At 38.6% G+C, this 5,728-nt stretch overlaps 1 pseudogene; it reads right to left on the bottom strand.

The window, feature by feature from the left end:
* Positions 1-1,272: 1,272 nt before the first annotated feature.
* On the bottom strand, positions 1,273-3,093 carry LOC150069673 (V-type proton ATPase subunit D pseudogene; annotated as a pseudogene).
* Positions 3,094-5,728: the final 2,635 nt, after the last annotated feature.

Genomic DNA, 5,728 nt, shown 5'->3' with positions numbered 1-5,728 from the left:
ATTTAATATGCCTTTCAACAATGGTATAAGTTTTGCTTTCAATCACCAAGCCTAGTGTGTACAAAACCCTGTTCTATCCCTAGCATTATGGGAGAGAGAAAGAGGCAGAGGCAGAAAGAGAGAGAGAGAGAGAGAGAGAGAGAGAGAGAGAGAGAGAGAGAGAGAGAGAGAGAGAGAGAGAGAGAGGGAATAACATATTGTATTTCCTTTTTCTGTTGTTCTTTGTATCTTTATGACTTTCTGGCTTTCTTTCATTTTCCAACTGCCTGAAGAACAATAGCAATAGTTCTGTGACAATGAAGCCTCTTCATAATCACTCATCTGAGAAAGTTGTTGAAGATTATTTTTATTGTCTATAGAATTGTGGGTTGATAATTATTTTTTGATGCACTTTGAAAATGCTCCATTTCCTTATGGAAAAATCTTTAGTAATTGGGGGTCACAAAACCCTATAAAGTAACATGTTTGCCTCTGACTGCTTTACATACCTTTTTCTTTCTTTTTTATGCCAGTCATTTAATAAAATGTACCCCCAAACTGTGGTAATTATCACAACACAAATCTTATAGTGCAACACTGATATGGAGGGCAGATAATAATAAGTAACCCTAATATATCTGCAGAAAAAGTGTTCTGGACATCAATATAAGTCACTGCTATGAGCATAAGGACATTACTATTCTTAGCAGTAAGTTAGTATTTTTTTAAAAAGATTTCCTTCAAAATAATTTTACTTTTTATAATACAATTACATTTAAGTGGGCAGAACTGCTCTGTAACAGACAAGAGCCCTATTGCGCAAGAAAAATAAATAAGTGAAGGTTTTCAAAAAGCTTGAGGCAGAAATACCATGATAACGCAAGGGTGGCTAAAGCAGTCTCAAATGACAGTGCCAATGTCTATTAGCAAATGGGTAGAGTAGTTATCCTAAGATTACTACTATTTTCTAAAGCTATTTGTTAAAGTGATCTGTTAAAACAGATCACATACAACAGCTATAAACAGAACTGTGTGACACTTCTGTAGAATAAATCCTATCAATTACTAGGCAGGTTCTACAAATCTCATTCAGCTGTGGTTTATGATTATTGAATTATGATCCTGTGAAAGTAATTCCATAAGGCATCCAGGTAAATTTTATACCTAGTGAATTTTTTAGTCCAACAACCAAATAGACACACACCCCAACGCTACAGGAAAGCAGAGCCAGTGTTGGTGTTTCCAAACGAAGCAGAACAGGAAAGAGTGTTCAAAGAGATCTTATCCTTCTCTTCAGCCTGAGATGTCAGGCTCCATCACTCCTCCAGCTGCCTTCTGTTGCTTCAAGTCCTCCTCAGAATTTTCTTTGGGAATCTTTTTTCTTTGCCTGTATTCTCTTTAACCTACAGAACGCTTCTTTAACCTACAGAACTCTTCTCGCTCTCGTTCATCCAGCTCTGTGATGACAGAAGCAGGAGTACAGTCTGTGGAAAGATGGAATGCTCAATGCTATTCCCACACCTGTTGGTTATTTTGACGGCTTCATCTAGAGTCACGTGGGAAATCTGCAGCAAAGCCAGTTCCACCACTAGTTCTACTGCTTTGACTAAATGCCTCTTCAATTTTAGCCAACTATTCCCCTCCTCTTCCGGCTAACCTGGTTGGTTCGTAACTGTCAATTCCTTTCTGGTAATCTTCAAACACTCGTAAAGCAAAACTTGCTACGTTAACTTTCTTTGTGGGGATGTTCACTTGGGCTTTCTTTACATTTTTGGATACCTGTGGTACTGAAGTCCCCTGCTGTGATCTTGGTCTTAGCACGTGAAAATGCAGCTACTCCCACCACTTCACCCATCAACATTTTAGTATCTATTATCTTTTGGTAGTATCTGTCAAAACGAAAGCCTTAGATTTTATAATACCTGTGAGCCAGTACTGAAGTGCAGCATCTCTATTCATTTTTATCTGGGTTGTATTCAGTTTTCAGTTCTAAAATTTTCTTTTTGGATCTTCTTTATACCTTCTATTCCTTTTCTATGATTGTTGCCCTTTTACTCATTTTAAGAATGTTTGTCTTTATGTTTTTATGATAGACATTTTAAATTCTGTGTCATTTAAGCATTTAAGAGATGTTGATTTATTTTTCTCCATGTAAATTGAAATTCTTCCTATGCACTAAGTAATTTTTATTGTATCACTGGCAGTTTGAAGATGAGAAAACTAAATTTTCTTAGCTTCTACAAAGGATTTCTTAAACCAGGTTTTAGTTACAAGTTTCAACCAATCCTCTATCAGCTGTCAGTTTCCAAGTCTTCCTTTTTGTCCCTCTGCGCATGTGAATAGTGGCCAGTGGTCAGTTGGAGACCTGAGCAATGGTTTGTTTGTAGTTCACTTTTCAAAAATGTTAGAATGTCATTTAGCATTTTTGCACACCACAGGGATAAATCCACTAAGCAACTTTTATAAGGTTACTTTGTCCAGCTCCTCTCTCTCTCTCTCTCCTCTCTCTCTCTCTCTCTCTCTCTCTCTCTCTCTCTCTCTCTCTCTCTCTCTCTCTCTCTCTCTCTCTTTCTCTCTCTCTCTCTCTCTCTGTTGTATTTTTTAGTTCTAAAAAAGTCAACTTTGCAGTCCTTTCATTGGAAGTCATGAGCTTTAATTAATATATTCTACTGTGTACTTCCCACAACTGTATCAGTCTCCTGGAATAAGTGGCAGAAAAAGGCAGACAGATAGACAGACAGAGATGGAGGATTCCCCCACCCATTGTGATTGCAGCTCCTGTGATCACGGGGCAAATTCCAGTCTCTCAGAGTTCTGGGTTCCCAGAGCTCTTATGCCCTCATGGTCATAGGACACTTAGGGACCCACATGGAGAATGAATGAAGGGGGGGGGAGAAAAACTGGATTTATCTATTCCTTCCAGGTACTGGAAGACATCCCTTCTATTTTAAGCCAGTCTAGAGAGTTTCTCTCCAGGCTTGCTCCTGTGTCCATGACTAGATTTCAAGTGGCACAGAATCCAGATCACGTGATTCTAGAAGAAGCAAAACACTAACTCACCATTGGGTCAGCAAGACCTGAAATTCTTTTGTCTTTATCAGCCTGCCGCTCCATCTAGTCCGTACTGGATTCACTGTAGCATCCACTGGAAATGAGTGGAATTTACTTTTTGCCCCCAGGCTCTGAATCCCAACCCAATGTGTTTTACCTAGCCATTTGTAAATGAGATTCTAACATAAGATCCCTAGGCCTTATCAGTTGCAAAAGAGATGCCCAATGCAGAAAAGACCTTCAGCCAGAAGGGAGTCACAAACTTATCTACAGTCTGGTGCAAAGCAGGATTACACACCCTCAAAAGGAACAGCTAAGGTCCTTGGGAGACCTTGGAGAGCATCCAGGGTAGCTCAGGTTCGGGTAAGCTTCACAGTGAGTAGAAGAAGAAGAGCATCCTTGGCAGTGAAAACCATGCTCATGAGCCAGAAAAGAACCAGAGCATGCAAAGCATGGGTCATAATAGCAAGTGACTCAGAACAGCCAGACTGCACTTCAGTGTGTACTTGTGGTCAAGCAAATGAGAGGATCATCTGGGTACAGTAGATAGCACTGGTGAACTACTAAATTCAATGAAGCCCTAAATTCACTGAAAGCTGCCATCTTAATGATATCCATCCTGGGACCCAATTCTACATCTTCCTCTCAGATCTATACATACACTCTTCCTTACAGGCTTTCAACATTTGAATAAAGAATCTGTTCATTTGTGTGCCTGGCTACAACTCTGTTGTGGATACATATACATTAGCTAGCTATTTAAAATTTCTATTTCAGGGAGGAAAATTTCAATGAGGAGACTGAACAAAAAATAACAAACATGAATACAAAAGATTAAAATAGCCAATGGGAAAAGGTTTAATTTCTTTCATCATCAACTTTTCACCATTAACAACTAAAAGAACAACTACATATAACTAACATAACGGAAACAGTGCATTTCTCTGTGCTTTTGGAAAAGTTCAAAATTTGTCAGAGCAAAGCACAGAAATAAATAGGATGAAATGAAAAAATGTGTTGAGAAATAAAAAGAATTCAATTTCCAAGGAGGGGAAAAGCAGCATACGGTAATAGAATTCTAATCTCCGTGGACAAACAGATAGGTCTGCTGTGAAAATTCCAGAGGCACTGCTATGGAGATTAGAGGCTGGATCTGACTTCAAGCAAAGAACTTATTTCTACACCATGCAGCCGAAAGGTTTTGAGGTTGGAGGAGATGATTTATTCACACCACCAATGGAGTCACAGAAACAAACAGTAATGGCAAAAAAAAAAAACCCTTATGGCTGGCTAAAAAACAAAATAGCAAACTGATCATTCATTTAATTTAGCTTAAGAAAAAAAAATCAGAAAAGCTAGTTGCTAGTGGCTCATGGTTAGGGGAGAGCATAGGCCTTGAGTACAGGCATACTTTCCTGGAAAATGGGGCAAAGGGACTGAAACGGGATAACTTAATTCCAACATTCAACCAGTCCTTTACCGAGTTAAATTCTTCTTGATATGGATTGTGAATTGTTACGCTTCTTTAATGTTCATGTGTTAAAAACCCTACTCCCACCCCTCAGTAGCTTAGAATATGACTGTATTTAGAAAGAAAACCTTTACAGAGGTGGTAAAGGTAAAATAAGTTTATTTGTTGGGTCCAAATCCAATCAGGTATCTTTGCAGGAAAAGAAAATGAGGACACAGAAAGAAAGCAGGAATGTGCAACAGAGGACAGTCACATAAGAACCCAGTGGGAAAGTGGCCCATCAGTAAGCCAAGGAAAGAGACTTCAGAAGTAAACCTATCTCACATCCCCTTGATCGTAGATCCTAGAACTATGAAAAAATACATTTCTGTTGTTTCCTTTATCCAGACTGTGGTGTCACTGCTGGCAGCCCAAAGACATGAAAACAGTTAGAAAATTAGGCAGAGCATATGAGTGATTGTTGTCCTTAATGTACTATGTTATCTCTCATCTCTTTTGCTGTCCCTTGGTTATTTCATATTGTTACAGTATCTCACTTTGTTATCTGATATATTGGATATATTTATATTTGGTTATTTGAAATTAGATAGGGAAGGGGGGAAAACAAGTTGAGGGGTAGGGGTATGGGGGAGGGAAATGGGGACCAAGACATGAGAAAGGGTACCAATGTATGTAAAGTAATGCACCTTCTATCTGGCGAATATAATGTAACCCTTCTATTAATTACAATAAAAAATATATGAAAAAAAGGAAAAAAAAAACAAAATTAGGCAGAGCTAGCAGGCTTCTGAGGAAGCCAGCCCAGGGATACACAGTACAACAAGAGAAAGAGGTAACAAGCTTGGGGACCTGTAAAAAGAACACAAAGGAAAAAGAGAAGACATTTTTATAAACAATCAAGCAGATCAGAGGATAGATTATTCAACTTCAAAACTGTCAATACAGCTACTTCCTGTCAAGTCTGGCTTTGTTCTGGGATTGATCAGATTGAAAATACCACCTGGGGTAAGTCTGAAGTGACCAATGTAGTTCCCCCATCGATGGGTTTTGCAACCTCTTACTTTCTGGGTGCAAACCATCAATAAGTAATTAGTACAAAAAAAATCCAACACACCTCTCATTTATAACCATCCTTCAGCCTTCAACTTTCTCTCTAAAGCACCAGTAAATAAGCTATCAGAAGACTCAAACTGTAAACTATCTCAAAAACAGAAAATTCAGCAAGAA

The sequence above is a fragment of the Megascapheus bottae genome, chromosome 1 (genome assembly GCF_031878675.1).
Source record: "Megascapheus bottae isolate mThoBot1 chromosome 1, mThoBot2.hap1, whole genome shotgun sequence".
NCBI classification, from domain to species: domain Eukaryota; kingdom Metazoa; phylum Chordata; class Mammalia; order Rodentia; family Geomyidae; genus Megascapheus; species Megascapheus bottae.
The sequence above is the reverse complement of the archived record's forward strand: the minus strand, read 5'-3'. Positions and strand labels throughout refer to the sequence as shown.